Raw genomic sequence first — 19480 nt, 5'->3', positions numbered from 1 at the left:
TGGAAACAGGGTCGGGGCTGTGATAGGGAGGGCCTCTCCCCCCACCCCTGTAGCTTGTGGAGTAGCTGGGCCTCTCGACTACCCTTTGTGCCCCTAGCCCTGGCAAGGTTAGTGAATGAAGCCCCCACATCACCTTCAAGCCTTGGTTAATAAAGGACCTGGAAGACGATTACTCCTCTCTTCTGTCATGGATCGAATTGTGTCCCTCCATAAATCTGTGTATCAACTTGGTGAGGCCATGCGTGGTTGTCCTCCATTTTGTGATTGTAATTTTATGTTGAGAGGATTAGGGTGGGATTGTAACACCACCCTTACTTAGGTCACCTCCCTGATCCAAGGTAAAGGGAGTTTCCCTGGGTTGTGGCCTGCACCACCTTTTATCTCTGAAGAGAAAAGGAAAGGGAAGCAAGCAGAGAGTTGGGGACCTCGTACCACCAAGAAAGCAGCACCAGGAGCAGAGCACATCCTTTGGACCTGGGGTCCCTGCACCTGAGAAGCTCTTCAACCAGGGGAAGATCGAGGACAAGGACCTTCCTTCGGAGCCAACAGAGAGAGAAAGCCTTCCCCTGGAGGTGATGCCTTGAATTTGGACTTTACTGTGAGGAAATAAATTTCTCTTTGTTAAAGCCATCCACTTGTGGTATTTCGTTAAAGCAGCCCTAGATAACTAAGACATCTTCCTTTTACCAAAAAAAAAATCCTGGGAGGAAAAAGGAATGAGAGGAGAAGGATGATGGGAGGAAGGAAGCTGAAACAGCTTAGGCCAAGTTCAGTGGCTCTATGTCAAGACCAGAAGCTGCTTAGTGGAAGGAAGAAAAGGCCACCTTGCAGAACTTCTATCCCTAAGTCATCCACCTGGCTCCTGAAGTAAGTCATAGAGGAAAGAGTGCTAGGTTCAGAATGCTACTGCCCGGTCCAAAGCCCTGCTCTGCCATTTGGGATGTGTGCTCTTGGGCAAGCCACCTGAACTTTTTCCTCATCTGTGCAGTGGGAAAAATTATTCCTATAGCTCCTAAAAAGGAGCCCAGTGGCACAGTGGTTAAGAGTTCAGCTGCTAACAGGACAAAAGAACTGGCAATCAGCTGTTGTAAAGATTATGGCCTAGGAAAACCTATGCGGCAGTTTTACTCTGTCCTATCGGAATCAACTTGTTGGCACATGGCAACAACATTTCTTTACAACAAACTACCCCAAACTTGTTGGCATAAAACAATAATTTCATTATGTTCCTGGACCTTTAGGCTCAGGAATTCAGATAGGCCACAGCAAGAATGGCTTATCTCTAATATCTGGGGCTTCAACTGGGAAGGCTAGGGGTGACTTGAATGACTGAAGACTGGAATCGTCTGGAGGCTTCTTCATTCACAAGTCCAGGCTCAGTGCCTGGGCTGGGATGAATCCAAGGCTGGGCTCAAGGGACACTGCTGGAGCAACTACATGTAGCCTCTCCACCTCTTCCTCTCCAAGCCTCCTGCTTAATTTCTAACTTTCAGTAGCAGCATCCTCTTGCATGAGCCAAAATAAACGTTCCTGGATTTGGCACTTGAAAATTAGTTAGAGAACACCACTGCTCAAAGGGTCAATCAACTCATCCAGCTTGGTCATTTTCCAGATGAGGACATTGGGGCTCAGAGAGGGAAAGTAACTTGCCCAAAGTCACACAGCTGGTAGGAGGCAGGGCTAGGATTACAACCGGGCCTCCTGACTCTAAGTTGGGTGTTTTTTTACGAAATGCAGCTGCCTATCAGTTGATCTTTGACAAGGATGCTAAGTCCATTCGATGAGGAAAGAAGAGTCTCTTCAATAAATGTACTGGCAAAATTGGGTCTCCATGCACAGAAAAGTGAAACAGGATCCATGCCTCACGCCGTACAGAAAAACAAATTCAAAATGGATTACAAACTTAATTGTGCAAACTAAAACCATAAAATTCTTAGAAGAAAAAGCAGGAGCAACGCTGTCAGGCCTAGCTTTCAACAATGGATTATCTAATATAATAACAAAAACACAAGCAGCAAAAAACAAAATAAATAAATAGGACTCATAAAAATTAAAACTTTTGTTCATCAAAAGACTTTACCAAAAAAATGAAAAGACAAGCTACTGACTGGGAGAATATCTTTGGAAACCATATATCCAACAAGAATCTAATAACCAATATATATATAAAACTTCAAAAACTTAACAACAAAAAGACAAATAACCCAATCATGATATGGGCAGAAGACTTGAATAGACATTTCACCAAAGAGGACATTCAAATGGCCACCAAACACATGAAAAGATGCTCAGCATCATTAGCCATCACAGAGATGCAAATCAATACCACAATAATGAGATCCGTTTCACTCCCACTAGGGTTGCTATGAGTTGGAATCCATTAGACAGAAACGGTTTTTTTGTTTTTTGTTTTTTTAGGATGGCTAAGCGGGAGCCCTGGTAGTACCATGGTTAAGCGCTTGGTTGCTCACTGAAAGGTCAGCAGTCAGAACCCCCCAACTGCTCTGAGGGAGAAAGGTGTGTGGCAGTCTGCTTCCGTAAAGTTTTACAGCCTTAGAAACCTGGTGGGTCAGTTCTACTCTGTCCTATAGCGTCTCTATGAGTCAGAATCAACTCAATGGCAGTGGTAGGATGGCTAAGATTAAACAAACAAAACAAATGTTGCCATGAGTTATGGGGAAATTGGAACACTTACCCATTGCTAGTGGGAATGCAAAACTTACAGCCTTTGTGGGAAACAGTGTGGTGGTTCCTCAAAAAACTGAAAATAGGATTACCACATGACCCAGTAATTTCACTCCTAGGTATACACCCAGAAGACTTGAAAGCAGAGACGCAAACAAAGACTTGTACACCAATGTTCATTGCAGCACTATTCACAATAGCCAAAAGGTGAAAACAACCTAAATGCCCATCAACAGATGAATAAACAAAATGTGGTAGATACATATAACGGAGTGATGATAGATATATTTACAACAACAACAAAAAAAAAAAGAGTAGCTTACAACCAAACAACTAAATACCTCATGGGATTCAGCTCCTTGGTTTGGAGGTTTAAGGTCATGATTTCATGGAACATCCCAGTTAACTGGCCTAATAGTGTGTCTAGCCCTTCTGTTCTACCTCCTAGTTCATTGGATAGTGCCTAGAGTCTTAAAAGCTTGCAAGTGGCCATCCAAGGCACAACTGGTCTCTACTCACCTGGAGCAACAGAGGAGGAAGGAGAGTCAGGAATAGGAAGATACTATGGAATGTGTGGCTAATTGCTCTGTGAACAACTGCCTCCTTTGCCATGCATGAGCCCGAAGAACTAAATGGTGCCCGGCTACCAGTACTGAACATTTTGATGCAAGATTCTGTTGAAGAATCCTGATCAAAAGGGGGAAAATTTAGAACAGAATTTCAAATTCTCATGGACTCCAGGCTTTCTGGAGCCATGGAGGATGGATGACTCCCTAAAATTATTGCCCTGAGACAATCTTTAGACCTTTAACTAAAAATATCCCCTGAAGTCTTCTAAAATTAAACAATAGTTTAGCTTAACTAGTAAAAAAGGTTTGCTTTGAGCATTATGCTTTTTTTTAAGAACTATTTATATGGGGATCAAATCAACAACAGCAACTTGAAAGATAGCAACCTCAGGGGGCAGTGAGTTGATGTTAATGAGGGAGGAACAACTCAGAAAAGGAGGGTGAGAATGGTTGCACAATTCGAAGAATGTAATCAACGTCACTAAATTGTACATGTAGAAATGGTTGAATTGGTTTATGTTTTGCTGTGTATGTTCTCAACAAAATTAAAAAAAAAAAATTGCAGCTGCCCAGGGAGGTACCATGTGGAGAGGCATTTTATGCCTGAGGTTGAGTGAGTTCATCAGAGCCTCACCCAAGAGCAGCAGCAGGCAGGGCACTGAGCATTAAAGAGGAGACCAAAGGGGCAGTAGGTAGAGAAAGGGAGCTGAGGGCAGTAGCAACAAGGCCACCTGCTCCAAAATAAAGCCAGGAGGAGGTCCAGTTATCAAAAGCTGAGAATGATACAACTTAGCCCCAGTCCCTGCATGGTTCTCACCACTGATCAAATCCCTCACCCAGAAGTTTAAGGCTCCAACTTGCATTTTCCACCTTGTCTCTTCTTGCATATGCGTGCACATCAAGCCCTTTTGTTGAATTATTGGCTGTTTCTGCCGCCATGTTTTTGCCTAAGCCATTCCCACCACCACTCTCCCTCATCCCATCCTACAAATCTTAACCACCCTTCAAGGGCCCTCTCAAGTGTCATTTCTTCCATGGAAACTCCCCTGATCTACCCAACTGGATGGCTCTCTCCTCTGAATCCCACCACATTTGGTTTATATCTTTTTGGTCTTTTCCTTTCCTGTATTTGAGTTTTCATTATTGCTCATTTCTCTTTTCCTCAAGGGCAAGGACAATGTCTTGTTCATCTTTGTATGCATACAGTGCCTGATATCCCAAGCCTTTAAAATCTTATTAAATTGAGCTACTAGAATATAAATGCCACAAGAAAAGGGGTCATAACTGTCTTGTTGTTTATTGTCTCTCAAGGGCATTCAAGTGCCTGGCACTTAGTAAGTGGTCAATAATCATATGTGGATGGATAAATGGAAAATTCATTTCAATAGTTGCCATGTATTGCATTGTTTCCAGCATGTGCCATGCCAGTACCAGGTACTTCACTTCAAGGTGGATGTTATTATTCCATTTTACAGGAGATAACTGAGGCTTGGGAAAGTTGACTTGCCTAAGCTTATCCAACTTGGAAGTGGTCGAGCTGTGATGTGAATCTTATCTGCCCATCTCCAAAGCCCAAGCTCTTTCTGCTCCCCCGACCACTGCTTGCCCCAGAAGAAATCTCCAAGACTTCTAAAATGGTGTCCGTGCAGGGATTCTCAGCCCTGGCTACACATCAGAATTGCTGGAGAGTGCTTAAAACCCCCCATGTCCAGGCTGCACCCTGCACCAATTACATCAGCATCTCTGAGAGTGTGGTCTGGGCTGCAGTATTTTTTAAAACTCCTCAGGGAATTCTAATGAACAGTCCAGGTTAAGAGCAACTTTGTTGATGTCACAGAGACCTGGGAAAATGAAAGCATCCTCCGTCAGCCTGCCAAACTGCAGACACATCTGAGCACCTGCTTTGTGCAAGACACTCTGAGGAACTGTGAGCCACTGGAGCTTGGAGCTCTGTAGGAAGAGAAGACAAGCCCATGGGGAAAGATGTGACTGCGGCAGGAAGCAAAGGGCAGTGAAAGGAGTGACATCCAGAAGCACGCTTTGGTGCCTGGTGACTTTCCAGAGCCTACCAACCCACTGAGGAGGCAGACAGGGACTGCGATCTGTGTATGTCACCCATCGCACACATCAAAGAGCACTGAGCTCGACACAGAAGACATGTGAAGGTTAAATTCATGGACTTTGAAGCCAGACTGCCTGTGTGTGGATCCCAACACTGCAAGAGGTTTACTGTGCGGCCTAGGGCAAGTTACTTGGTCTCTCTGTGCCTCTATCCCCATCTGTCAAATGAAGCTAATAATAGCATTGATCTCATAGGTTGTTGTGAACATTCAATTAGTTATCGATATGAGTGAAGCACTTAGACCAGTGCCTGGCACATGATAAAGTGTTCTTGTGTATTAACTATTTTTATTATTTCTTAAATATCTGGTGTGAGCTCCCCAAGGGAAGAAAATGAGTCTTAATCATTTTTGCACCCTATCCCACACCCAGCCTGGCCCAGAGCAGATTCTTAGCAAGCGTCCAATGTGCTTACGCCCTTCCTGGGCCACCATCTCAGGCCAGAAGAGGACACAGATGGTTCCTCCCAGGGGTTTGCTCCACCAGTGGGAGGCAGGCCAGAAGCCTCCTCCTCACAAGGGGAGGGGACTTACCTTTCTCAGCCCCACCCAGCTCTGCCCACCCTGGCCTGTGCCCTCTGCTCTCCCACGCTCAGTGTGTAGAACAGGCCTGGCAGCCCTTCCTGCATCCTCCCTCAGAAGACCTGCTTCTTTGTCCTCTAGCTTTGTTGAACTCAGCAAGGCCTTGACCTCACCACAGTGACAGGATGGGGAAGGGGAAGAGAGAAGAGAGAAGGGCTCAGGGGATGGGAGGCCTTGCCTTTCCCCCAAGGCCCTGGAAGGTGGGGATTTCCCAGACATGTATGCACACTCATTCACTCTACAAACACTCATCAGCCTCTCCTGGGGCCAGGTGCTGGTGTGTGGGGGACAGGAGCCTGATGTTGGGAAGGGTCAGGTCTACTCCAGCAGGCATTATGAGGGGCCTTGAGGGGAAGATAAGGCTTGATTTGGACTTGAAAGAGTAATGCTTGCCAGAGGACTGGCAGAGTGTGGGGGGGTGGGGTAAAGTGGGGGGGCATGCTAGGTGGGAGCAGCTGGGTGTGCAAAGTGCTGGTCGTGTGAAATCACCTGTCATTTACTGCTACACGGATGCCCACCTGAGCCAGAACAGGGGTCACACTGGCATCATGACCCGAGCACATGCCATCGCCCACTGTTTGGAGCAGAGGCTGGTGACACTGGGGCAGTGAGTGCTGGACCAGGGTACCCAAACTATGCCCACTTTTAGGGCTACAGACTCCACCCACCAATTTCCCTTGGCTCAGGAATCAGACAGGCCTGTTTGTATTCCTGCTCAGCCACTTTCTGGACAAGTCACTTTCCTTTTCTGAGTCTCAGTTGCCTCATCTATAAAATGGGAATAATTACACCTTTCTCTCAGGGCAAATGTGAAGACCAAGCAAGACATTTGAGAAAGTAGCAGCTCAGATCTCAGCTCCTCTCCCCAGGCAGATGCTTTTCTCCCTCAAGTCAGCCTGTCACTTGTGTCATATCTCTCTACCCTTGCTGTCCCTGCCTCTGTCTCCAAAATTCTTTCTTCCTTTACCTTTCACCTCTCCAAGCTCAGCCCATTCATTCTTCAAACATTTCCTGGTGCTCATCCTGAAGCAGACCTTGGGCTGGGCTCTGGGAAAACAGAGGCACTGGCCCTGCCCTTCAGGAGCTCACAGCTGAGCAGAGATGATATCCTGGGAACAAATGTCTGGAATCACATGTTCTGGGGCCAGGTCAGTGGCGAAGCAGAGTCTCAAGGGAGCCCGGAGATGGGAGGGATGGTCCCTGAGTGTCTGGGGGGTGAGGGAGGAGTTCCTGAGGAAAGGAATTCTTCCTAGACCCCCTCTGTCAGCTCTTCAGAACTCACAATCATATCTGCTGAGCTAAAGGTATCATTTCCCCTTCCCGCATTTACTAACAGGTCCTTTGGGTGATTCCTGTCACCTTTCTCTACACTCTGCCAGTAACAGAGACTCTGGTGGATCCACAAGGGAAGGAAGGATGGGTAGGCCCGTGTTTCCTCCCCCACTCCCCCTGAAGAGAAACTGCCACGCTAGACTTAGCTACGCTGAGAGCAGCACCTTCCACACCCTTGACTGAGCCCTGGCCTCAGAACTCTGTGGACACTGGCCCTCCCTTCGGTGCCCTGCCCTGTACTCTCTGGTCTGCAAGGTGACTCCTCTCGGCGAAGCTCCAAGTCCTGCCCAGTTAGGAGCAGCTGCATCCCGGAGGACCAAGGCACAGGAGGCCAAGCCCAGCCTTCTATGACAGGACAGGGCCCTACTCCTTCCTCTCAGACCAGCTCTCAAGGCAAAGAGTCCCCAGGCTCCCTCCGCCTTTTCTTTTCATGAGATTTTTCTGATTCCATTACTTCATCCACATAGAATATTTTTTTCGTTCTACCCATATTAAACCAACATTTATGGACAATCTCTTATGGCCAGGCACTGTGTCAAGTGTTGCCGATTATCTCATTTAATCTGAGAGTTGAATACCTTTTCAGGCAAGTGTTATTATTATCCTTATTTTATAGATGGGGAAACTGAGACCCAAAGAGTATAGTGGGCATTTGCATTGATTTTGGCTCTCCTATTTCCAAACCCCCTTCCTATTTGGGAGGAAACACCTATGGTGGCTGTATTGAGTTTTGTTGTTGTTGTTGTTAGGAGCTACTGAGTCGATTTCAACTCAAAACCATCCCATATGACAAAGCAGAACTGCCTGTAATGTTTTCTAGGCTGTAATCTTTATGGAAGCAGATCGCCAAATCTTTCTCCCACAGAGCTGCTGGGTTTATTTGAACCACCAACCTTTCAGTTACCAGCTGACTGCTTAACTGTTGCACCACCATGGTTCCTCATATTGGGTATAAACCAAACCTGTTGCCATCAAGTCACTTCCGACTCACAGTGATCCTATAGAACTGCCCCACAGGGTTTCCAAGGAGCAACTAGTGGGTTTGAACTGCTGGTCTTTAGGTTAGCAGCCGTAGCTCTTAACCACTATACCACCAGCATTTCCCATATTGGGTATAAGTGGATGTAATACACCATATTCCATCACCAGTTCTGAAGAGGGAAGATCTTCACTCCCTGCAGTGCAGTGAATTACTTAAAATGACCCTTCTAGCAATAGTCTTTGAGACTCACAATGATTGAGTGGGACTATGCAAATAAATACATGGAATTTGTGATGGTTGGGGTTATTTGTCAACTTAAGTAGGCCATGATCCCCAGTATTGCATGGCTGTTCTCCATTTTGTGATCTAATGTAATTATCCTCCATTTTATGGTGTGTTGTAACTCCTAGCCTCTACATCTGTGGTTGTGTTAATGAGGCAGGATTAGGGATATATCTTGAATCACCACTTTCCTGGAGGGTGTGGCTCAAGTCACCACCCTTACCTCATTCACTATCCTTACTAAAGGGCATGACTCAAGTTACTGCCTTCTCAAGTAGGGGGAGTTTCTTTGAGAGTGTAGTCTGTATTAATGTATGTGAATGCTCTGGGGAAGTTCTCTCTCTCACTCTGAATCTTGCATCCGGTTGGTGATCATCTGATCTCTGGTTCTTGGAGCTTGAGCCAGCAGCCTGTCATCTGACCTGCCAGTTCTGGGTTTCTCCAGCTTGGTTGCCCCTTGAGCCAGCAGCCTGTAGTCTGACCTGCTCATCAGCCCCTGCAGCCACACTGGTCAGGAGAAGCCACCAGCCTGATGCCTGACTCACAGATTTGGGACTTGCTAGCCTCCACAACCACATGAGCCACTTCCTTGAGATATAGTTTGTGAGTTCTGTGAGACATTGCAGCAAATTATGGAAACCAAAGACGGAGGGAGAGTACTTAGTGGAGAAGGAGTAGTTGGTGTTAGAGATGATGAAGTGGGACAGCCGTTTAGAAAACTTGGATGTTTGGGACATCTTCAACCTCTGCCTCATAGGAACCAGTTTTGTTCTGACCCTTGTAAAAGAAATTATTCAAGAAATCATTCGTTCACTCCCCATCTCCAGCATCCATGAAACTAAAGCTTGTCCAATCAGATGCTTCTGCCCAGCACTTTAAATCTCCAATAAGTAATACCAAGATGTTCACAGTGAGATCCAGCAGGGGTCCAGCATCAGTGGAGTCATCCTCGATGGATTATTCCTCCTGCCCGGCCTCTGGATCCTCTCTGGTTCCTGCTGCTCCAACCCCCCACTGACTCAGTTCCTCCAGTTTTCCAGTAAATCCCTTTGTGCAGAGTTGGCAAGAACCTGATGGATACTGGAAAAGACAGGAATTTGCTCAATGGCTGAAGGACCCACAATCAAACAAGGACATCTTTCACACCTAGGATTTTTCCATCTTATCACAGAGGTTCCACACCAAGAGAGGTGCAGGGGATTTCCAGGACCATCGTGAAGAGAAGTCCGAGGATGACAGCATATGTAGCAGGCTAGAGGGCAGCCAGTCCAGACTGGAGCAGGGAACAAGATGGCTCCAGGGGGGATGTCTCCAAGGAAGCAGTGAAACTCATACCTCAGGCACTCTGTTTCAACCTACCAAATGGTGCTTTACTCCTTGAGAGGAAAGTTTGGGGATGAATTTACTAATGTACACAGAAAAATTAAATAAATAACAAAGCAATTATTAACTCCTGAAAAAACAAAAAGGTGTATAAGTGAGGAAATGTCATCACAATAGGCTATGGCTTGGCTGTGAGCTGTGGGTAATGTTTACATAGTACTAATAATGTAAACGGTACATTTTTATCTAATCTCAATAGAAAACAGGATGGGGGATGGGGAAATACATAAGCATTAAAAGCTCATCTTTCATAGTGGGAAGTCAATAGATACATAAAACTGAAAGTCATAAAATAACATTGTAATAATGCTTTTTTTGAAATACGGTGGTAAATAAAAGAAAACAGTTTCAAGAGCTAAGAATGGTGGCTTCTGGGGAACGGGGTTCAGGTGTGGGGCATTATGGGACAGGATATTGTGGTTTATAGCTTTAAGACTAGTAAACTACTTTCCCTTGAAAACTATGTACAGATGTTGCTTGGATAAAAGTTGAAAGAAAATAGGTGGGATCAAATTGTTACAAAAAAAAAAAAAGCAGAGAAAAATCACAGCTACAGATATGAGTTAATAGTCATCATAGTGCCTAATAATGCCTGGTGGTGCAATGGTTAAAACATGTGGCTGCTAGCCAAAAGGTCGATGGTTCAAACCCACCAGCCTCTTCAAGGGAGTAAGATGTGATAGTCTGCTTCTGTAAAGATTTACAGCCTTGGGAACATTTTGGGGCAGTTCCACTCTGTCCTATAGGGTTGCTATGAGTCCAACTCAATGGCAGTGGGTTTGGTTTATGGCACCTAATAACTGAGCACTTACTGTACACCAATCACTGCATTATTATTATTATCCACATTTTACAGACGAGACTTAGTAAGATTCACATGTTGTTGTCTGCCATTGAGTTGATTCTGACTCATAGGGACCCTATAGGATAGAGTAGAATTGCCCCATAGGGTTTCCTAGAAGCAGCTGGTGGATTCAAACTGCCAACATTTTGGTTAGTAGCTGAGCTTAACCACTGCACCAGGGCTCCCTATAGTTAACATGTATTAGAGACAGGATTTAAACCCAGGCAGTCTGATTCTCCAGAGCCCTAATTACACCGTATCTTGTAAAAGCTCCAAGCTCTCCATTAACCATTAGGAAGAGCAGAAGGAGACTGGTATGGGGTGGATAGTTGATCGTCAGGATAATTCATTAGGTACAGCAGGACCAGTGGGCTCCTCCCCTTCTTCTTCTGCCTAATAGAGTGGCCAGAGGATGCGGCTTTGGACTTAGGATAAAGCCTGAGTGAGGACAGCTCCCTGAAGAAGAGACTATCCTGCCTTGGGAGGGCTCTTAACGAGGATGGTGGGGAGAAGACTAGGGAGAACCAGAGCAGAGGGTGAGGGTGAGGGAACAGCTCTACTTAGAAGTGAAATACACCATGGTGCACCATGCTCATGTTGTTGAGTGCCATCAAGCCCATTTTTAACTCATAGCAACCCCGTGCTCAGAGTAAAGCTCTACTTTTCCGGCAATTGGTCCTGAACATGCCTGCTCCCCACCTAGTCCCCAGCAGAAAAGCTAGTCTAACAACACACCCTATCCAGTTGCAGAATTCCCCCACGTGTCTGTCAGTTCGTTGTACTGTGGGGACTTGAGTGTTGCTGTGATGCTGGAAGCTATGCCACCGGCATTCAGATACCAGCAGGGTCAACCATGGAGGACACGTTTCAGCTGAGCTTCCAGACTAAGACAGACTAGGAAGAAGGACCCAGCAGTCTACTTCTGAAAAGCATCAACCAGTGAAAACCTTATGAATAGCAGCGGAACATACTCTGATATAGTGCCAGAAGATGAGCCCCCCAGGTGAGAAGGCACTCAAAAGGCGACTGGGGAAGGGCTGCCTCATTTGATTTCTTAACCAATGCTTCCATGGGCATTGATTGTGGCTCCAGATAAAATGAAATCCTTGACAACTTCAATATTTTCTCCATTTATCATGATGTTGCTTATTGGTTCAGTTGTGAGGATTTTTGTTTTCTTTATGTTAAGGGGTAACCCAAAATGAAGGCTGTGGTCTTTGATCTTCATTAGCGAGTACTTCAAGTCCTCTTTGCTTTCAGCAAAGAAGGTTGTGTCATCTGCATACTGCAGACTGTTAATAAGTCTTCTTCTAATCCTGATGCTGCATTCTTCTTCATATCGTCCAGCTTCTCGGATTATTTGCTCAGCATACAGATTGAATGGGTATGGTGAAAGAATACATCCTGGACATACACCTTTTCTGATTTTAAACTGTGCAGTATCCCCTTGTTCTGTTTGAACAACTGCCTCTTAATCTATGTACAGGTTCCTCATAAGCACAATTAAGAGTTTTGGAATTTCCATTCTTCCCAACGTTATCCATAATTTATTGTGATCTGCAAAGTCAAATGCTTTGCATAGTCAGTAAAACACAGGTAAACATCTTTCCAGTTATTCTCTGCTTTCAGCCAAGATCCATCTGACATCAGCAGTGATATCCCTCGTTCCATGTCCTCTTCTGAATTAGGCTTGAATTTCTGGCAGTTCCTTGTCGATGTACTGCTGCAACTGTTTTTTAATATTTTCAGTAAAATTTTACTCATGTGATGTTAATGATATTGTTCAATAATTTCCTCATTCTGTTGGATCATCTTTCTTTGGAATGGGCACAAATATGGATCTCTGCCAGCCAGCTGGCCAGGTAGCTATCTACCAAATTTCTTGGTATAGACTAGTGAGCACTTCTAGCATTGTATCCATTTGTTGAAACATCTCAATTGATATTCCGTCAATTCCTGAAGCCTCGTTTTTCACCAATGCCTTCAGTGCAACTTGGACTTCTTCCTTCAGTACCATGGGTTCTTGATCATATGCTACCTCCTGAAGTGGCTGAATTTCAACTAGTTCTTTTTGGTACAGTGACTCTGTGAATCCCTTCCATCTTCTTTTGATGCTTCCTGCATTGTTATTAAAAAGCTCAATATCATCACTCAGAACAAGGCCAGTGGCTGACTGCAGGACAGACCACAATTACTCATATGCAAGTTCAAGGTGAAGCTGAAGAAAATTAAAGCAAGTCCACAAGAGCCAATGAGTACATCCCATCTGAATTCAGAGGCCACCTCAAAAACAAATTTGATGCACTGAACACTAATGACTGAAGACCAGATGAGCTGTGGAACGACATCTAGGACATCATGCATGAAGAAAGCAAGAGAGCATTAAAAAGACAGAAAAGATAAAAAAGACCAGAATGGATATCAGAAGAGACTCTGAAAGTTGCTCTTGAACGTCAAGTAGCTAAAGTAAAATGAAGAAATGATCAAGGAAAAGAGCTGAACAGAAGATTTCAAAGGGTGGCTCAAGAAGACAAAGTATTTAATGAAATGTGCAAAGACCTGGAATTACAAAACCAAAAGGGAAGAGCATGCTTGGCATTTCTCAACCTGAAAGAACTGAATATTCAAGCCCTGGGTTGCAATATTGAAGGATTCTACGGGCAAAAAATTTAACGAGGCAGAAAACATCAAAAGAAGATGGGAAGAACACAGAGTCATCCTGCAAATGCTAATATATTTCCGGAATGAAAGGGTGCTGGCTCAGACTTATTTGCATACCCACAATGCACTGCACATAGTACCAGTTTAAAGTGCCAGAAATTTTAATTCTATTTAACTCATACTTTCAAAAATTGTATTTTTTATTTACAAAATTCTGTGAAATTTTTTCTTCAGGCACTGGGTTTTGGCGATAAATAGCCACCATCAGTGTACTAGGAGTTTCTGTTACCTGAGGTGTAAGTTACACAAACAGTAAGATACACTCTGGTTTCTCTTCATATCGTGTAAATCTTTCGCCTTTTACTAAAGATTTCCGTGGAGAGGAACAACTTTGAGTCTGAACTCAATTTTTTGAGGCTTTGTGTAAGCAAGGCTGGTTTATGTTGTTAAATGAAAGATCTCATGTGATTTGCTTAGTTTTTACGTGTTAGTTTTACAGTTAAGGCTGAAATGTTGTGGGTGCACCAGTGGAGACGTTGACTGCTAACAAAGCATAACTGCTAGCAGTTCAAATTTACCAGCTTCTTTTTGGTAAATTTGTGGTATAGGTTTACTCTGTCTTGTAAGGTAGTAATGAGTGAGAATTGACTCAACAGCAATGGTTTAGTTTGGTTTTTATAATATGATTTTTAAAAATGGCGCCTGGGTTTGTAACACCTAATGTCAGAGGTTTGAGTTGACCAATTTTTTTTTTAAGTTTTTTTGTGTTTTAGGTGAAAGTTTCCAGCACAAATTAGTTTCTCATTCAAAGATTTACACACAAATTGTTTTGATTCTGACTCATAGCAACCCCATAGGACAGAGTGGAACTGCCCCTTAGGGTTTCCCAGGAGCACCTGGTGGATTGGAACTGCCAACCTTTTGGCTAGCCACTGTAGCACTTAACCACTATGCCACCAGGGTTTCCATTATGACAGTGGTTGCCCAGTTCTTTTTCGTACAGTGGCTCTGTGTATTCCTTCCATCTTTTTTTTCCCCCTAAATTTTATTTTGTTGTTGTCGTTGACAATATACACAGCAAAACATACACCAATTCAACAGCTCCTGCATGAACAACTTAGTGACACTGATTACATTCTTCCGGTTGCGCAACAATCCTCGCCTTCATTTTTTGAGTTGTTCCTCATTACATCAACTCACTGCCCCCTAAAGTTCCTATCTAATCTTTTGAATTGCTGTTGTCAATTTGATCCCACATAGATACCTCTTAAAAGAGCATAATGTTCAAGGCAGGCTTTTTTTTTTTTAACTAGTTAAGCTATTGTTTGGTTTTAAGATGACTTTAGGGGTTATTTTTGGTTTAAGGTCTAAAGATTATCTTGGGGTAATAGTTTCTTGGGTTCATCCACTCTCCATGGTTCCGGAAAGTCTGGAGTCCATGGGAATTTAAAATTCCGTTCTGCATTTTCCCTCTTTTGATCAGGATTCTTCTGTGAAATCTTTGATCAAAACGTTCAGTAATGAATGGTAGCTGGGCACCATTCAGTTCTTCTGGTCTCATGGCAAAGGAAACAGCTGTTCATGGAGGCAATTAACTACACATTCCATATTCTCTACTTATCCCTGACTCTCCTTCTTCCTCTGTTGCTCCAGACGAATAGAGACCAATTGTTGTGCCCTGGATGACCTCTTGCAGGCTTTTAATACCCCACATACTCCACGAAGAACCTCGTCGCTGTTGTTAGGTGTGGTTGAGTTGATTCTGACTCACAGCGACCCCATGTGACAGACCAGAGCTGCCTCTTAGGTTTTCTTGGCTGTAATCTTTACGGGAGCAGATTGCCAGGTCTTTCTCCCATGGAGCCACTGGTTGGGTCCAAGCTGGCAACCTTTCACTTAGCAGTTGAGTACTTAACAGTTTCCCTTAGGTGATTCAAATCTACACAAATTCGAGGCCCAATGCATATTTCTTTCTACAGAGAATTATATAATCCACCAGCTGCTCCTTGGAAATCCCACAGGGCAAGTCTACTGTGTCCTATAGGGTCACTACAAAAGTCAGAATCAACTGAAAGGCAGCGGGTTTGGTTTTTCAGGATATATATGTATAGGCACATACACACACACAGTCATAAAGTAAATGTCATTGATTGGTTCCTAATTTTTAGAATAAATGCATAAGCAAAAAATGGACTTGTTTATAGGTAAGGATCAAAATGTTATGTTATAAATCTTGACAATGTAACTAACAAATTTTGGAAGTGGAAAAGGGAGAAGTGGAAGAAAGGGAATGTGCTCTAGTTTATATTATTTTAAAGTATAATGGCAGGACCCTAAGAGACATGCCTGATACCATGGCTGGGCAGGGAGAGTACAAGGTGAACCTAGAACATCTCATACCAGAAAGTAAAGAAGTGCTCGAAAATGGATGAGAATACATCGAGAGGGCAAGGAAGGGTGGGGCCAAGATGGTGGAATAGCCCGATGCTTCCAGCAATCCCTCTTACAACAAAGACCTGAAAAAACAAGTGAAACAATTACATTTATGACAAACTGGGAGCCCTGAACATCATAGGCAAAGTTAGAAAACAGGATGAGTGGCAGGGGAAGGGAGAGATGGTTCAGAAGAGGAGAAGAGCTGCCGGACCCGAATTGCCAGGAGCCCTCAGGCACCATTCCCGGGAGTGGCTGCGGCCATAGCGTTCAGTCACGGTTTCCTCAGGGAGAAGCAGCCAGCCCCACAGCCTACTCACACCTCCAGAACCAGAGAAAAACGGCGCTCTCGGCAAAAGCTAAGGCCTTGCGTACATTTTACCACACCCCCTGCCCCCAAGCCAGATTCAGTGCCTGCTGATTTCCCTGGGCTTGAGATAGGCCCTGTTGAGCACCTAGAGCCATCCTCCGGGCCTTGGAGAAGGAATAAATTTGCAGTTGCGGGAAAAGATAATTTGCCAGCTCCACTAACTGGGGGAGCTCAGGACAGACGCGGCTCCTGTCCAGGCATAAATGGTCCATGGACTTTGAGTACCTTTCCCCGCTGCATGGACCTGTGTGGCCCTTGTTGGCAGACTACAACTGTTTCAGCTGTGCAGTAGAGAGGTGGGTGTTTGATGTTTGACACCGCTTTGCCTATTAAACAGGGTCCTCACCTACCCACATCAGGGGCCTAAGGACTAGTGGCTCCACTCAGGTCACCCGGCCACCCACGACAGGGGTCCAAGGATAACTGGTACCTCCTAGTCCTTACAACCAAAAGCATTGGGTGCCCATTGCCCATCTGCAGAACTCACCCACCTGTACGCTCTAGGGAAGAGGGACATGCTTTCCTCAGAGTCACTTGGGGGATGATTCTCAGTCCCCTGCCTTGTTCAGAGTGTGACCCCCTGTTGCAATCAGATACTGGTACCTACACCAATCACCCCTGCCCCTATAAGACTGGAGGACAGAGCCTGTACCACACACTTGATGAGCAGCTACCTGGACACCTGAGCTGGATTCATACAAGAAAAGTGAATGGACTCCTAGACTGATATACCTGATAACAGATCTAACCATGTGGTGACAGGTCGTCAGAGCTTCAAAGGTGAAAATAATCATGCTAGCTCACTCAAGCAATCCATTTGGGAAACGAAGCAAGAAGCTATGATACAGTAAACAAACATAAAATAAACTAATACAATAACTTATAGATGGCTCAGAGACAACAGTCAATATCAAGTCACATAAAGAAACAGACCATGATTGGCTCAACAAGCCCTCGAAACAAAGAATCAAGGGATCTTCTAGATGAAAATGCTTTCCTGGAATTATCAGATGCAGAATACAAAAGATTAATATACAGAACCCTTTGAGACATCATGAAGGAAATCAGGCAATACGCAGAACAAGCCAAGGAACACACAGATAAAATAGTTGAAGAAATTAAAAAGGTTATTCAAGAACATAATGAAAAATTTAATAAGCTGCAAGACTCCATAGAGAGACAGCAATCAGAAATTCAGAAGATTAACAATAAAATTAGAGAAGTAGACAACTCAATAGAAAGTCAGAGGAGCAGAATTAAGCAAGTGGAAGGCAGAATTTCTGAACTTGAAGATAAATCACTTGGCACCAATATATTTGAAGAAAAATCAGATAAAAGAATTAAAAAAAATGAAGAAACCTTAAGAATCATGTGGGACTCTATCAAGAGAAATAACCTATGAGTGATTGGAGTACCAGAACAGGGAGGGATAACAGAAAATACAGAGAGAATTGTTGAAGATTTGTTGGCAGAAAACTTCCCTGATATAGTGAAAGATAAGAACATATCTATCCAAGATGCTCATTGAACTCCACATAAGGCAGATTTTAAAAGAAAGTCACCAAGACATATTATAATCAAACTTGCCAAACCCAAAGATAAAGAGTGGATTTTAAGAGGACAAGGAGACAACTTGAAGGGCCTTGCACTGGCCAGACTTGGAATGAGTTGAGCATCAAAATAAATAATGACAGGAGTGGATTATAACTTTGAATTATAAGAGAGAGTTCATATGTTCCAACTTTTTTGAATATTTTATTGTGTTTTAGGTGAAATTACATTCCTATTCAACAATTCATATACAAATTGTTCCATGACATTGGTTACAATCCTCACAATGTGTCATCATTCTCCCCATTTCCACCCAGTCTGCCCCATTTCTGTCCATCCAGTTTCCCTGCCCCTCAACGCGTTCTTATTTTTGCTTTGGGGTAAATGTTGACTGTTTGGTCTTGTATAGTTGATTGTTTAAAGGACACATCCCTCACAGGTGTTATTGTTTATTTTATAGGCCAGTCTATTACTTGGCTGAAAGGTGACCTCCAGGAATGGCTTCAGTTCCACATTATTTTAGGGCAATAGTCTTGGGGGTTCCTCGAGTCTCTATCAGTCCAGTAAGTCTGGTCTTTTTTTAAATGAATTTGAATTTTGTTCTACATTTTTTTCCCATTCTAACTGGAACCTTCTCTTGTGTCCCTGGTTAGAACCAGTCAGTGGCAGTAGCCGTGCACCATCTAGTTCATCTGATCTCAGGCTAGAAGAGGCTGTGGTTCACGAAGGCCATTAGTCCTGTGGACTAATTTCTTCCTTAAGTCTTTGGTTTCCTTCACTCTCCTTTGCTCCAGACAGGGAGAGACCAATAGTTGTATCTTCATATGTTCCAATTTGATATTTAAAAATTAAAATTCAAAAAGGAGAGAAGGAAAAAGGAAAGTAAAAGTTTTAAGAAAAACATGAATTAATAAACATAGAAGAAGTGACAGAAGTAGAAAAATCACTTTATCACCACATAGTAATAAGTGATTCAGGCAAGAGTCATCACTGGATACTAAAACCATCAAGTGAAAGGTTGTTGGAGAACAGGATACTCGTGTGGTCTTTAAGTTTCACCCCACAGATTACTCACTGAGGACAAGGGGCAAAGTTACGTTTATAATGGAGGAACCTGGCAGATACCACCTGCCATGGATTGAATTGTATCCCGCCAAAATGTGTCAACTTGGTTGGGCCATGATTCCCAGTATTATGTGGTTGTCCTCCATTTTGCGATTGTAATTTTGTGCTAAAGAGGATTACGGTGATATTATAACACTCTTAATCATATCCCTGATCTAAGGTAAAGGGAGTTGCCCTGGAGTGTGGCCTGCACCAGCCTTTATCTTACAAGAAAGAAAAGGAAAGGGAAGAAAGCAGAGAGTGGGGACTTTATACCACCAAGATAGCAGTGCCAGGAGCAGAGTATACCCTTTGGACCCAGGGTTCCCAAGAAGAGAAGCTCCTATTCCAGGGGAAAATCAATGAGAAGGACCTTCCTCCAGAGCTGACAGAGAGCAAGCGTTCTCCTGGAGCTGACGCCCCGAATTTGGACTAGTAGCCTACTAGACTGTGAGAGAATAACCTTCTCTTTGTTGAAGCCATACACTTGCAGTATTTCTGTTATACCAGCACTAGATAACTAAGACACCACCTTAATAAAATGACCAAATGTAGCATCACCAACAATGAGACAAGCTGACA

The 19480-nt window shown here is 43.9% G+C and overlaps 1 non-coding gene across 1 annotated transcript; it reads left to right on the top strand.

Annotated features, from left to right (window-relative positions):
- The first annotated feature begins 13759 nt into the window (after window positions 1-13759).
- LOC111752880 (U5 spliceosomal RNA) lies at window positions 13760-13875 on the top strand. The gene has a single exon (XR_002787776.1). It is a non-coding gene; the product is annotated as a U5 spliceosomal RNA (small nuclear RNA).
- Window positions 13876-19480: the final 5605 nt, after the last annotated feature.

This window comes from Loxodonta africana, chromosome 13 (assembly GCF_030014295.1).
Source record: "Loxodonta africana isolate mLoxAfr1 chromosome 13, mLoxAfr1.hap2, whole genome shotgun sequence".
Lineage (NCBI taxonomy): Eukaryota > Metazoa > Chordata > Mammalia > Proboscidea > Elephantidae > Loxodonta > Loxodonta africana.
The sequence above is the reverse complement of the archived record's forward strand: the minus strand, read 5'-3'. Positions and strand labels throughout refer to the sequence as shown.